Source organism: Arachis hypogaea, chromosome 7, assembly GCF_003086295.3.
Source record: "Arachis hypogaea cultivar Tifrunner chromosome 7, arahy.Tifrunner.gnm2.J5K5, whole genome shotgun sequence".
Lineage (NCBI taxonomy): Eukaryota > Viridiplantae > Streptophyta > Magnoliopsida > Fabales > Fabaceae > Arachis > Arachis hypogaea.
The window spans coordinates 54,639,665-54,654,287 of NC_092042.1; the positions used below are offsets into that span (position 1 = coordinate 54,639,665).

The following is a 14,623-nucleotide window of genomic DNA, read 5'->3' on the forward strand; positions in this document are numbered from 1 at the left end:
CACTCCAAACCTAGTGAAGATGTTTTTCCTTAGGAATTGTAATACCACATTGGTATCACATGTAGTGGTGGCTATTGCTTCCACCCATTTCGAAACATACTCCACTGCCACCAGGTATATTTGAATATGTAGGATGGAGGAAAAGGTCCCATGAAGTCTATTCCCCACAAATCAAAGAGCTCCACCTCCAAAATGAACTTCTGGGGCATCTCATTCTTCTTTGTCAAGCCTCCTACTCTTTAGCACTCATTATAATGGCTCACAAAAACTCTAGCATCCTTGAAGATAGAAGGCTAGTAGAATCCACTTTGAAGCACCTTTGCTGCAGTTCTTTCAGCTCCAAAATAACCACCATAGCTTGAGTTGTGACAATGCCATAGTATATCCTTCATCTCACCCTCCGGCACACATCTTCTAATCATTCCATCTGGGCATCTTTTGAATAGAAATGGTTCATCCCACAAGAATAACTTAGCCTCATGTAGTAGCTTTTTGACTTGTTGCCTTGTATATTCTTGTGGAATGCTCCTCCCGGCTTTGTAATTGGCCATGTCTGCAAACCAAGGAGTTTGTTGAATTTACAAGATGTGCTCATCTAGAAAACTTTCATTCACTGGTTGAGAGATGTCTTGACTTGTCTCTTGTGGCAGCCTTGATAGATGGTCAGCAACTTGATTCTCACTACCTTTTCTGTCCTTTATCTCAATGTCAAACTCTTGTAGAAGTAGTATCCATCTAATTAACCTTGGTTTGGCATCCTGTTTTGACATCAAATACTTAAGAGCAGCATGATCAGTGTAAACCAAAATTTTAGACCCTATCAAATATTGCCTAAACTTATCAAAAGTATACACCACGGCTAGTAACTCTTTCTCTGTTGTGGTGTAATTTCTTTGAGCTTCATTCAATACCTTGCTCGCATAATATATGACATGGTGCTTTTTATCCTTTATTTGCCCAAGCACAGCACCAATTGCAAGATCACTTGCATCACACATGAGTTCAAAAGGTAATCCCCAGCTTGGGGGTGTGATGATTGGTACTGTGGTGAGTTTAGCTTTTAGAGTCTCAAAGGCATGTTTACACTCATCATCAAAGAAAAACAGATTGTTCACCACTAGCAGATTGCTGAGTGATTTTGCTATTTTGAAAAAATCTCTGATGAATCTTCTATAGAACCCAGCATGCCCTAAGAAGCTTCTAACAGCTTTCACATTGGTTGGTAAAGAAAGTTTTTCTATAATTTCTACTTTTGCCTTGTCAACCTCTATACCCTTTCTTGAAATTTTGTGACCAAGAACAATTCCTTCAGGTACCATGAAATGGCACTTTTCCCAGTTCAAAACCAAATTGGTTTCTTGGCATCTTTTCAAGACTAGGGTAAGATGGTGCAAGCAAGTATTGAAAGAATCACCAAAAACAGAGAAGTCATCCATAAAGACTTCAATAAATTTTTCTACCATGTCTGAGAAGATTGATAGCATGCATCTCTGAAATGTAGCTGGAGCATTACATAATCCGAATGGCATTCTTCTGTATGCAAAGACTCCAAAGGGGCAAGTGAAGGATGTCTTCTCTTGGTCCATGGGGTCAACCACTATTTGGTTGTAGCCAGAATATCCATCAAGAAAATAATAGTAGGCATGGCCAGCTAGCCTTTCAAGCATTTAGTCAATGAAAGGGAGGGGAAAGTGATCCTTTCGTGTGGCATCATTCAGCTTCCTATAGTCAATACACATTCTCCACCCTGTCACTGTTCTTGTGGAAATGAGCTCATTCTTCTCATTGACAATGACAGTCATGCCACCTTTCTTGGGCACCACTTGCACTGGGCTAACCCATGGACTGTCAGAGATAGGATAAATGATCCCAGCTTTACACAGTTTCAACACTTCCTTTTGAACAACCTCCTTCATTGTGGGATTCAACCTTCTCTGGGGTTGTACCACTGGTTTAGAATTTTCTTCCAAGAGTATTTTGTGCATGCATATGGCAGAGCTTATGCCTTTCAAGTCATCAATGGTCCACCCCAATGCATCCTTGTGAGTTCTCAATACTACAAAAAATTTTTCTTCTTCATCTGCACTTAATGTAGAGTTGATGATCACTGGGAAATTGTCCTTCTCACCAAGGAATGCATATTTAAGATGAGGGGGCTGAGGTTTCAATTCTTGTTGTGGCGCCTCGTCTTTCTTAATTTCAATGGGTTCCTCTTGTGCTTGTATTTCTTCCACCTCTTTCTCTTGTATGTCTTGGTCTTCTTCCTGATTCACTTGATGGTTTGCTTCAAATACTTCTTTAACCAAGGAGTCCACCACATCAATCATCATGCAACTCTCTTTCTCAGTAGGGTATTGCATTGCCTTGAAGACGTTTATGGTCATTTGCTCATCATGTACTCTGAAGATCATCTCCCCCTTTTCCACATCAATGATTGTTCTAGCAGTGGCTAAAACGGGTCTACCAAGAATAACTGAATTATTCCCCTCTTCATCCATATCTAGGACCACAAAGTCGGCTGGGAATATAAAATTTCCCACTTTCACCAAGAGATTCTCCACTACTCCATTTGGTATTTTGATGGATCTGTCAGCAAGTTGGAGTGACATCCTTGTGGGTTTAAGCTCTTCTATCATCATTTTCTTCATCATGGCAAGAGGCATTAAGTTGATGCTTGCTCCCATGTCACAAAGTGATTTGTCAATGGCCATGTTCCCAATTGTGCATGGTATGAGAAAACTGCCTGGATCTTTAAGCTTTGGTGGAAGTCCCTTTTGAATGATGGCACTACACTCTTGAGTAAGAACCACAGTTTCTTTCTCCTGCCAGCTTCTCTTCTTGGTGATCAATTCTTTAAGAAACTTTGCATATAATGGCATTTTCTCTAAAGCTTCGGCCAAAGGAATGTTGATCTCAAGTTTCTTAAAGATTTCCAAAAATTTTGCTCGAGGACGAGCAAACCTTTTAAGTTTGGTGTGGAAAAAGTGTTGCTTTTTGTTTTTCCATAACCATTAATGGCACCTAAGGCCGGAGAAACCTCTAGAAAGAGGAAAGGGAAGGCAGTGGCTTCCACCTCCGAGTCATAGGAGATGGAGAGATTCATCTCAAGAGCCCATCACTAAAAAGAAGATGGAGCGAACAAGAGAGTCCACTCATGGACCTCAACAAGAGCATGAGGAAGTCCCTCATCAAGAAATCCCTGAGATGCCTCAAGGGATGCATTTTTTTTCACACAACTATTGGGAGTAACAAAGGCAAGGAAGAGATATTGAAGAGCTTAAGCACTCCATAGGATCTTCAAGAGGAAGAACTAGCCACCATCACTAAGGTGGACCCGTTCTTTAATTTCCTTGTTATTCGTTTTGCTGTTTTTCGTTTCTTATGCTTTATGTTTTGTCTATGTTTGTGTCTTTATTACATGATCATTAGTGTCTAGTGTCTATGCCTTGAAGCTATGAATGTCCCATGAATCCTTCACCTTTCTTAAATGAAAAATGTTTTTAATTGAAAAAGAACAAGAAGTATATGAATTTCAAATTCTATCTTGAACTTAGTTTAATTATGTTGATGTGGTGGCAATACTTTTTGTTTTTTGAATGAATGCTTGAACAGTGCATATTTTTTATAGTGAAATTTATGAATGTTAAAATTGTTGGCTCTTGAAAGAATAATGAAAAAAGAGAAATGTTATTGATAATCTGAAAAATCATAAAATTGATTCTTGAAGCAAGAAAAAGTAATGAAAAATAAAAATCTTGCTAATATATATATATATATATATATATATATATATATATATATATATATATATATATATATAGAAAAAAAAGTAGAAAGAAAAAGAAAAAGTAAGCAGAAAAAGCCAATAGCCCTTTAAACCAAAAGGCAAGGGTAAAGAGGATCCAAGGCTTTGAGCATTAATGGATAGGAGGGCCCAAAGGAATAAAATCCTGGCCTAAGCGGCTAAATCAAGCTGTCCCTAACCATGTGCTTGTGTCATGAAGGTTCAAGTGAAAAGCTTGGGACTGAGTGGTTAAAGTCGTCATCCAAAGCAAAAGAGTGTGCTTAAGAACTCTGGACACCTCTAACTGGGGACTCTAACAAAGCTGAGTCACAATCTGAAAAAGCTTCACCCAATTATGTGTATGTGTCATTTATGTATCCGGTGGTAATACTGGAAAACAAGATGCTTAGGGTCACGGCCAAGACTCATAAGTTGTGATACACGAAAATTAAGTATTAACACGTAATCGGCAAGTATACCGGATCGTATCAAGTAGTAAAACTCACCGGAGTGAGGTCGATCCCACGGAGATTGGTAGATTAAGCAACTTTAGTTAAATGGTGGTTTAGTTAAGCAAACATGGTTTTGATTTCATGAGATTTTGATTCTTAAATGCAACTGCAGAAAGTTAAATGACAAGGAATTTAAAGAACTAAAATAATGAAAGAAAATGAAAGTAAATAACTGAAACTTAAAGTGCAAGAAACTTAAATGACATTAGGGATAAATTGCAAGAAAGTAAAGATTGCAGAATTGTAAAGAACAGAAAAGTAAATTGCAAGTAATGGAAAATAGAATGTAAATGGCAAGAATGATAAATTGCAAGAAGATAAAAGGGAATTAGGTAGTGGGTATTCAAAATAACTAAAGAACAAAGGAAATGAGAATTAATGGTGGAGAGATCATTAGGGATCAGAGATGTGAATTCTCATGAATTGATGTTACTCAATTCCTTCTCAATCATGGGTATAGATCCATGGCGGATTGTGGGTAATTGAATTCTAATCTCTTGGCAACTCAATTTCTCTCAACACAATCAATTGCCACTCTCGTGATCTAATTGTTCATGAGAAGAGATGAGACTCAATAAACTAATCCTTCATGCCACATAACTTCCAGGATCTCAACTAAGAGTGGTTACATCTCACATACCAACCCAAACTGTATTAATCAAAGAATTCATGAAAGGATGAACTCTAAACTGAGTTATGTGGGTCCTTTCTTAAGTTCACCACACAATTCATATAGATTCAACCCCTCTCTTGATGGTGATTGAATCTTTAAAGAACAAGAGTTTCTTCTTGGATGAACCACTTGAATTGAGAAGGAAAAGAAGAGTTATCAACCCATTCAAATAAATAGAGCTCCTCCCCCTAATGAAAATGGGGTTTAGTGAATCATAGCTCCAATTTCAACAACAAATTGCAAAATGAACATTAGACTAAGTGTAGAGAAGAATGAAGAATGAAGAAGAAGTTCTTAAAACTGAAAATTGAAAGTTGCAAGAAAAACCAAAAGAGCTTTCGGGTATCCTTCCCGAAATTGAAGAATGCTATCAAAAGCTCAAGTACTAGAGTGGAAAGTCAAAATGTCTAAGTGTCTAAAAAGTGTCCAAGCGTCCCCTAAAGTACAAAACTCCTATCTATTTATACTACTCCTAAAACTCATTTAGAGGTCTTCAATTGGGTTAGCAATGTGGGCTTTACCCTTGTTGAATTCTTGGCTCAATGGAGGAAGTATTGCCAAAACAGAGGAAACAGAGCTCATTCATCTTGCTTCTGGCCCAATGGCCTGGCATTACTAGCAAACATGCCAATTCACAACACGTTGGCAACGTATCAATACACTTCCTAGGCTGGGAGTTTGGTGCTTGGGCGTTTGCTAGTCCAAGTTGTTGCCAAACACTTGGCCCTTCTTCTTCTTAGTCTCACTTTTCATGCTTAATGTTGCCTAAACTTTGAGTTTCAATCCTTTGCTTCAATATGAACTATTATACATCATTGGAAAGCTCAGAATGTCTTTTTTCCAATGCACTTGGGATCATCTCAATTGGATCTTCCTACCTCATGTTATGCTCCATTGAAGAGGGAAATGTCAAGCTGCCAACTTTGCTGGAGTTGTTGCTGAACACACACCCTTTCCTTCAAGTTGGCAACGCCCAAGATCACTCTACAAGGCTGCCTTACATTGTTGGGTGTTGTTGCTGGCGTTGTTGATGAACACTCCAGTTCATCCTCAAGGTGGCAACGCCCTCGAGCTCTAAATTGGCCCAAAATCTTGCTTGCCTGCGTTGCCAAGGAACACCCCCCATTTCTCCAAGTTAGCAACGCCCAAGATCACTCTCCAGGGCTGCCTTGCATTGTTGGGCATTGTTGCTGGCATTGTTGATGAACACGCCAGTTCATCCTCAAGTTGGCAACGCCCTCGAGCTCTCCCTTGGCCCAAAATCTTGCTTGCTTGCGTTGCTAAGGAACACGCCCCCTTTCTCCAAGTTAGCAACGCCCAAGATCACTCTCCAGGGCTGCCTTGTATTGTTGGGCGTTGTTTCTGGCGTTGTTCATGAACACTCTAGTTCATTCTTAAGGCAATAATGTGCTCGAGCTCTTGGTTGGCCCAAACTCTTGCCCTTGGCGTTGTTGATGAACACGCTGGTTCATCCCAAGTTGGCAACACCCAAAATCAATTCCTTGTCCCAACATTTCTTGCTTGCATTGCCAAGGAACACGCAACCTCTCTCCAAGTTGTGGCAACGTGCTCAAAACTCTTCTAGCTCCTCTCCAAGGCATTGGCATTGTTGCTGGTGTTGTCTTCAAACACGCCCATGTTATCCCAAGCCAACAACGTGCTCGAGCCTTCCTTGGCTTAGCATTTCTTTGCTTGCTACGTTGTTGGTGGCATTGCCTTCAAACACGCCAGTGAATCCCAAGACAACAACGTGCTTAAGCTTCTTCTTGGCCTAGCATTTCTTGCTGCGTGCTTGCCAGCGTTGTCCACAAACACGCCCCTCATAACTCCAAGTTAGCAACGTGCTAACTTCATCCTCCTTGTCAAGCTTCCTGGCGTTGTCATTGAACACGCCTTTGGAACTCAATGTTGGCAACGTGCTCGAGCCTTCAAACTCATCATCTAGGGTTGCCTGGCATTGTTGCCAAACACGCCAATGTGACTCCAAGTTGGCAACGTGCTTGAGGCTTGGAATCACCCTCCAAAGCTTCCTTGAGTTGTTGCCAAACACGTCAATGTAAATTCAAGTTGGCAACGTGCTTGAGGCTTCAAATTCACCTTCCAGGGCTGCTGGCGTTATTGCCAAACACTCAAGTAATAATGCACGTTGGCAACGTGCAAGTCTCTTCCTCCTTGCCAAGCTTGCCGTATCCCCAAGCTTTCTTGCTCCAATTCTTGCTCCATTGCCTTCTTTGCTTCACATATCATCAACCAAACAATTTGCTTACAAGTTTTGCCATTCTATGCAACAAATTTCAAGAGATTCATTCACACTAATTTATTTGTAAACTTCTTGAATTATTTGCATGAATTATGCCAAATTTCACCTAGTTCTTGGTTCATGAATGCATGGAGAGAAAACTCACACAATTGCTTGTTTATTTTAATAATAATGAATGAAATTAAGCTAAAACTAACTAAACTAACTAGCTAAAATAGCAAATATGCGAATGCATCAAGTAGCTGTGTTCAAGAATCAATATACTGAACTAGGAGAATTAAAAATACTATCTTAATTCTGAGTTCCTATAGATGCCAATCATTCTGAATTTCAAAGGATAAAGTGAGATGCCAAAACTGTTCAGAAGCAAAAAGCTACAAGTCTCGCTCATCTAATTAGAACTAAGCTTCATTGATATTTTGGGATTTATTGTATATTCTCTTCTTTTTATCTTTCAGTTGCTTGGGGACAAGCAACAATTTAAGTTTGGTGTTGTGATGAGCAAATATTTTATACGCTTTTTGGCATTATTTTCATGTAGTTTTTAGTATTCTTTAGTTACTTTTTAGTATATTTTTATTAGTTTTTATGCAAAAATCACATTTTTGGACTTTACTATGAGTTTGTGTGTTTTTCTGTTATTTCAAATATTTTCTGGCTGAAATTGAGGGACCTGAGTAAAAATCTGATTCAGAGGCTGAAAAAGGACTGTAGATGTTGTTGAATTCTGACCCTCCTGCACGCTAAATGGATTTTCTAGAGCTACAGAAGTCCAATTGGTGCGCTCTAAATTGCGTTGGAAAGTAGACATCTTGGGCTTTCCAGCAATGTATAATAGTCCATACTTTTCCCGAGATTTGATAGGGCAAACTGGCGTTTAAACGCCAGCTTTTTACCCTTTTCTGGCGTTAAACGCCAGAACTGGCATAAAAGTTGGAGTTAAACGCCCAAACTGGTACCAAAGCTGGCGTTTAACTCCAGGAATAGCCTATGCACGTGAAAGCTTCAATGCTCAGCCCAAACACACACCTAGGTTACTAGTTTAGTATAAAATTTACTTTTAGAGATTCATTTTGTACCTCATGACATTTTACATGTGAATTTGTGTCTTCTACGGCATGAGTCTCTAAACCCCATGGTTGGGGGTGAGGAGCTCTGCTGTGTCTCGATGGATTAATGCAATTATTTCTGTTTTCTATTCAATCACACTTGTTTCTATTCTAAGATATTCATTCGAACTTCAACATGATGAATGTGATGATTTGTGACACTCATCACCATTCTCAACTTATGAACGCGTGCCTGACAACCACTTTCGTTCTACCTTAGATTGAGTGTGTATCTCTTGGGTTCCTGGTTCACGAGTTTGATTGCTTCTCCTGACAACAGAGCATTCAAATCCGTGGAACCAGAGTCTTCGTGGTATAAGCTAGAATCAATTGGCAGCACTCTTGAGATCTGAAAAGTCTAAACCTTGTTTGTGGTATTCTGAGTAGGATCTGGGAAGGGGTGACTGTGACGAGCTTCAAACTCACAAATGCCAGGCACAGTGATAGTGTGCAAAAAGATCAATGGATCCTATTCTAGAAGAGTGAGAACCGACAGATGATTAGCCCTACCAAACCTGTAGTTGGACCGTTTTCACTGAGAGGATGGATGGTAGCTGATGAGCGGATAATTTATACCCTTTTTGGCATTGTTTTTAGTATGCTTTTAGTATGTTTTAGTTAGTTTTTATTATATTTTTATTAGTTTTTATTTAAAATTCACTTTTCTAGACTTTACTATGAGTTTGTGTGTTTTTCTGTGATTTTAGGTATTTTCTGGCTGAAATTGAGGGACCTGAGCAAAAATCTGATTCAGAGGCTGAAAAGGGCTGCAGATGCTGTTGGATTCTGACCTTCCTACACTCTAAGTGGATTTTCTGGATCTACAGAAGCCCCATTGGCGCGCTCTCAATTGCGTTGAAAAGTAGACATCCAGGGCTTTCCAGCAATATATAATAGTCCATACTTTGCCCGAGATTTGATGGCCCAAACAGGCATTCCAAGTCAACTTTAGAATTCCCGGCGTTAAACGCCGGAACTCGCACAAAAATAGGAGTTAAACGCCCAAACTGGCACAAAAGCCGGCGTTTAACTCCAAGAAAAGTCTCTACACATGGAAGCTTCAATGCTCAGCCCAAGCACACACCAAGTGGGCCTGGAAGTGGATTTTTACGTCATTTACTCATTTTTGTAAACCCTAGGTTACTAGTTCTCTATAAATAGGACCTTTTGCTATTGTATTTGGGGGAAACTTTCAATCTTCGGATCATCTTTTGATCATGTTTTTATGATTGAACCCTCTTTGGGAGGCTGGCCATTCGGCCATGCCTAGACCTTGTTCTTATGTATTTTCAACGGTAGAGTTTCTACACACCATAGATTAAGGTGTGGAGCTCTGTTGTACCTCGAGTATTAATGCAATTACTATTGTTCTTCTATTCAATTCAGCTCATTCTTGTTCTAAGATATCACGTGTTCCTCAACTTGATGAATGTGATGATCCGTGACACTCATCATCATTCTCACCTATGAACGTGTGCCTGACAACCACCTCCGTTCTACCTTAGATTGAGTGGATATCTCTTGGATTCCTTAATCAGAATCTTCGTGGTATAAGCTAGAATCCATTGGCGGCCATTCTTGAGAATCCGGAAGGTCTAAACCTTGTCTGTGGTATTCTGAGTAGGATTCAGGGGTTGAATGACTGTGACAAGCTTCAAACTCGCGATTGTGGGGCGTTAGTGACAGACGCAAAAGAATCACTGGATTCTATTCCGACATGATCGAGAACCGACAGATGAATAGCCGTGCTGTGACAGAGCGCGTTGAACATTTTCACTGAGAGGATGGGACTGTAGCCATTGACAATGGTGATGCCCAACATACAGCTTGCCATGGAAAGGAGTAAGAAGGATTGGATGAAGACAGTAGGAAAGCAGTGAGACGGAAGGGAGAAAGCATCTTCATACGCTTATCTGAAATTCTCACCAATGAATTACATAAGTATCTCTATCTTTATTTTATGTTTTATTTATCTTTTAATCATTAATCCTCCATAACCATTTGAATCTGCCTGACTGAGATTTACAAGATGACCATAGTTTGCTTCATACCAACAATCTCCGTGGGATCGACCCTTACTCGCATAAGGTTTATTACTTGGACGACCCAGTGCACTTGCTAGTTAGTTGTGCGAAGTTGTGATAAAGAGTTGAGATTGAAATTGAGCGTACCATGTTGATGGCGCCATTGATGATCACAATTTCGTGCACCAAGTTTTTGGCACCGTTGCTAGGGATCGTTTGAGTTTGGACAACTGACGGTTCATCTTGTTGCTTAGATTAGGTAATTTTATTTTATTTTATGTTTAAGCTTTTTACTTTTCGAAAATTTTTCAAAAATACAAAAAATATTTCTATTTTATTCTTCAGAGTTTTTAAGAATGGATTCTAGAGTTTCATGATGATTTGTTAAAGTATGGCTGGCTGTGAAGCCATGTCTAATCTTTTGGACCGAGGTTTCAACTTATCATCACAAGAGCTTGTTGATTTCTATCAATTTTGCTGTTGTGAGCAATGATCTGCTAAAGCTTAGCTGGCCATTGGCCATGTCTAGTGTTTTGGACTGGAGCTTTCACTGAAAGCTTGGCTGGCTGTGAAGCCATGTCTAATTCCTGGACCGGAGTCTTAGACTAGCATTGCAATGATTCCTGGAATTCTCATTAAGAATTTTGAACCCTTGTTTTTCTTTTCCACTCAATTTTCGAAAAAGCACAAAAAAATTTATAAAATCTTAAAATCAAAAATATTTTTATGTTTCTTGTTTGAGTCTAGTGTCTAATTTTAAGTTTGGTGTCAATTGCATGTCTTTATTCTTCTAATTTTCGAAAATTACATGCATTATGTTCTTCATTGATCTTCAAGTTGTTCTTGATGATTTCCTTGCTCTGATCTTTAAATTCTATTGTCTTGAGTATTTTTTTGTTTCTCATATGCATTCTCAATTTGTTAGTGTCAACAGTATATAAACTTCTAAGTTTGGTGTCTTGCATGCATTGTTTATTTGATTTTAGTTGCATTTTGATTATTCCTCATCATTAAAAATTCAAAATAAAAATTTTATATCTTTTCAAGTCAATAATACAGAGAATTGAAGATTCAGAACATGCAGCAGAGGAATTACACAGAAAAAGCTGGGCGTTCAAAACGCCCAGTGAAGAAGGAAAATTGGCGTTTAAACGCCAGCCAGGCCTGGGGATTTAACGCCCAAAAGGGTAGCATTTTGGGCGTTAAACACCAGAATGGATACCATTCTGGGCGTTTAACGCCAGGATGATACAAGAGGGAAGATTTTGTTTTTAATTCAATTTTTTTTTAAGTTTTCATAATTTTTCAAAATCAAATCTTTTTCAAACCATATCTTTTCAATAATATATTTTCAAAATCAATTTCTTTCCAGTCTCAAAAATACTTGCCTACAATTAATAATTTGATTCAACATTTCAAGTATGTTGCCTTTTCTATTAAGAAAGGTTTAATGTTTGAATCATATCCTTTAAATTTCTTGTTAGCCAAGTCATTAATTTTAAAAATCAAATCTTTTTAAATTGTTTCTCAATCATATCTTTTCCATCATATCTTTTTAAAACCATAACTCTTCAATCATATCTTCTTAATCACATCTTTTTCCAAATAATTTTCAATCTTTTGGATTTCTAATTTCAAAATCTTTTTCAAAAATCACTTTATTTCTTTCCCAACTTTAATTTTCGAAAATCATTCTTCAATTTTTCAAAATTTCTTCAAAATCTTTTAATTTATTTTCGAAAATTCTTCCCCTCTTCTCACATCCTTCTATTTAAGGACTAACACTCCTCCACTATCAACAATTCGAACTCTATCTCTCTTGATAAGTTCGAATTCTTCTTCTTCTACCTCCTCCTTCTATTCTTCTTTTCCTCTGACATCTCAAGGAATCTCCATATGTGACATAGAAGATTTCATATTTTCTTGTTCTCTTCTCTTTCATATGAGCAGGAGCAAGGATAAAAGCATTCTTGTTGAGGCTGACCCTGAACCTGAAAGGACCTTGAAGCGAAAGCTAAGAGAAGTTAAAGCACTACTCTCTGTAGAGGACCTAACAGAAATCTTCAAACAAGAAGAAGACATGGCAGCCAAAAACAACAACAATGCCAACAATGCAAGGAAGGTGCTGGGTGACTTTACTGTACCTACTCCTGACTTCTATGGGACAAGCATCTCTATCCCTGCCATTGGAGCAAACAACTTTGAGCTTAAGCCTTAATTAGTTTCTTTAATGCAACAGAATTGCAAGTTCCATAGACTTCCATTGGAAGATCCTCATCAGTTTTTAGCTGAATTCTTGCAAATCTGTGACCAATGGGGTTGACCCTGAGGTCTACAGACTTATGCTATTATCTTTTGCTGCAAGAGACAGAGCTAGGATATAGTTAGACTCACAACCTAAAGAAAGCCTGAACTCTTGGGAAAAGCTAGTCAATGCCTTCTTGACAAAGTTCTTTCCACCTCAAAAATTGAGTAAGCTTAGAGTGGAAGTCCAAACCTTCAAACAGAAGGAAGGTGAATCCCTCTATGAAGCTTGGGAAAGATACAAACAATTGATCAGAAAGTGTCCTTCTAACATGCTTTCTGAATGGAGCATCATAGGTATCTTCTATGGTGGTCTGTCTGAACTGTCCAAGATGTCATTGGACAGCTCTGCTGGAGGATCTCTTCATCTGAAGAAGATGCCTGCAGAAGCTCAAGAACTCATTGAAATGGTTGCAAATAACCAATTCATGTACACTTCTGAATGGAATCCTGTGAATAATGGGACGAATCAGAAGAAAGGAGTTCTTGAGATTGATACTCTGAATGCCATATTGGCTCAGAACAAAATATTGACTCAGCAAGTCAATATGATTTCTCAAAGTCTGTCTGGAATGCAAGCTGCACCAGGCAGTACTAAGGACGCTTCATCTGAAGAAGAAGCTTATGATCCTGAGAACCCATCAATGGAAGAGGTGAATTACATGGGAGAACCCTATGGAAACACCTATAATCCTTCATGGAGAAATCATCCAAATCTCTCATGGAAGGATCAACAGAGACCTCAACAAGGTTTCAACAACAATAATGGTGGAAGAAACAGGTTTAGCAATGGCAAGCCTTTTCCATCATCTTCTCAGCAACAGACAGAGAATTCTAAGCAGAGCCACTCTGACTTAGCAACCATGGTCTCTGATCTAATCAAAACCACCCAAAGTTTCATGACTGAAATAAGGTCCTCCATTAGAAACTTGGAGGCACAAGTGGGTCAGCTGAGTAAGAAAGTTACTGAACTCCCTCCTAGTACTCTTCCAAGCAATATAGAAGAGAATCCAAAAGGAGAGTGTAAGGCCATCAACATGGCCAAATTTGGAGAGGAGAAAGAGGCAGTGATCGCCACTGAGAAAGACCTCAATGGACGTCCACTGGCCTCCAATGAGTTCCCTAATGAGAAACCATGGAAATCTGAGGCTCACACTGAGACCATAGAGATTCCATTGGATTTACTTCTGCCATTCATGAGCTCTGATGAGTATTCTTCCTCTGAACAGGACGAAGATGTCACTGAAGAGCAAGTTGCTAAGTACCTTGGAGCAATCATGAAGCTAAATGACAAGTTATTTGGTAATGAGACTTGGGAGGACGAACCCCCTTTGCTCACCAAAGAACTGGATGACTTGACTAAGCAGAGATTACCTCAAAAGAGACAGGACCCTGGGAAGTTCTCAATACCTTGTACATTAGGCACCATGACCTTCGAAAAGGCTCTGTGTGACCTAGGGTTAAGCATAAACCTCATGCCTCTCTCTGTAATGGAGAAGCTAGGGATCTTTGAGGTACAAGCTGCAAGAATTTCACTAGAGATGGCAGATAATTCAAGAAAACAAGCTTATGGACATGTAGAGGATGTTCTGGTAAAGATTGAAGACCATTACATCCCTGCTAATTTTATAGTCCTAGAGACTGGGAAGTGCATGGATGAATCCATCATCCTTGGCAGACTTTTCCTAGCCATAACAAAGGCTGTGATTGATGTTGACAGAGGAGAATTGATCATTCAAGTGAATGAAGAATCCTGTGTTTAAGGCTTAAGGATCTCCCTCTGTAACCATGGAGAGGAAGCATGAAGAGCTTCTCTCAAAACAGAGTCAAACAGAGCCCCCACAGTCAAACTCTAAGTTTGGTGTTGGGAGGCCACAACCAATTTCTAAGTTTGGTGTTGAACCCCCACATTCAAACTCTAAGTTTGGTGTTGGGAGGTTCCAACATTACTCTGAAC

At 39.1% G+C, this 14,623-nt stretch overlaps 1 non-coding gene across 1 annotated transcript; it reads right to left on the reverse strand.

Annotated features, from left to right (window-relative positions):
* Positions 1-12,836: 12,836 nt before the first annotated feature.
* LOC112704419 (small nucleolar RNA R71) lies at positions 12,837-12,944 on the reverse strand. The gene has a single exon (XR_003155045.1). It is a non-coding gene; the product is annotated as a small nucleolar RNA R71 (small nucleolar RNA).
* Between the last annotated feature and the right edge of the window lie 1,679 nt (positions 12,945-14,623).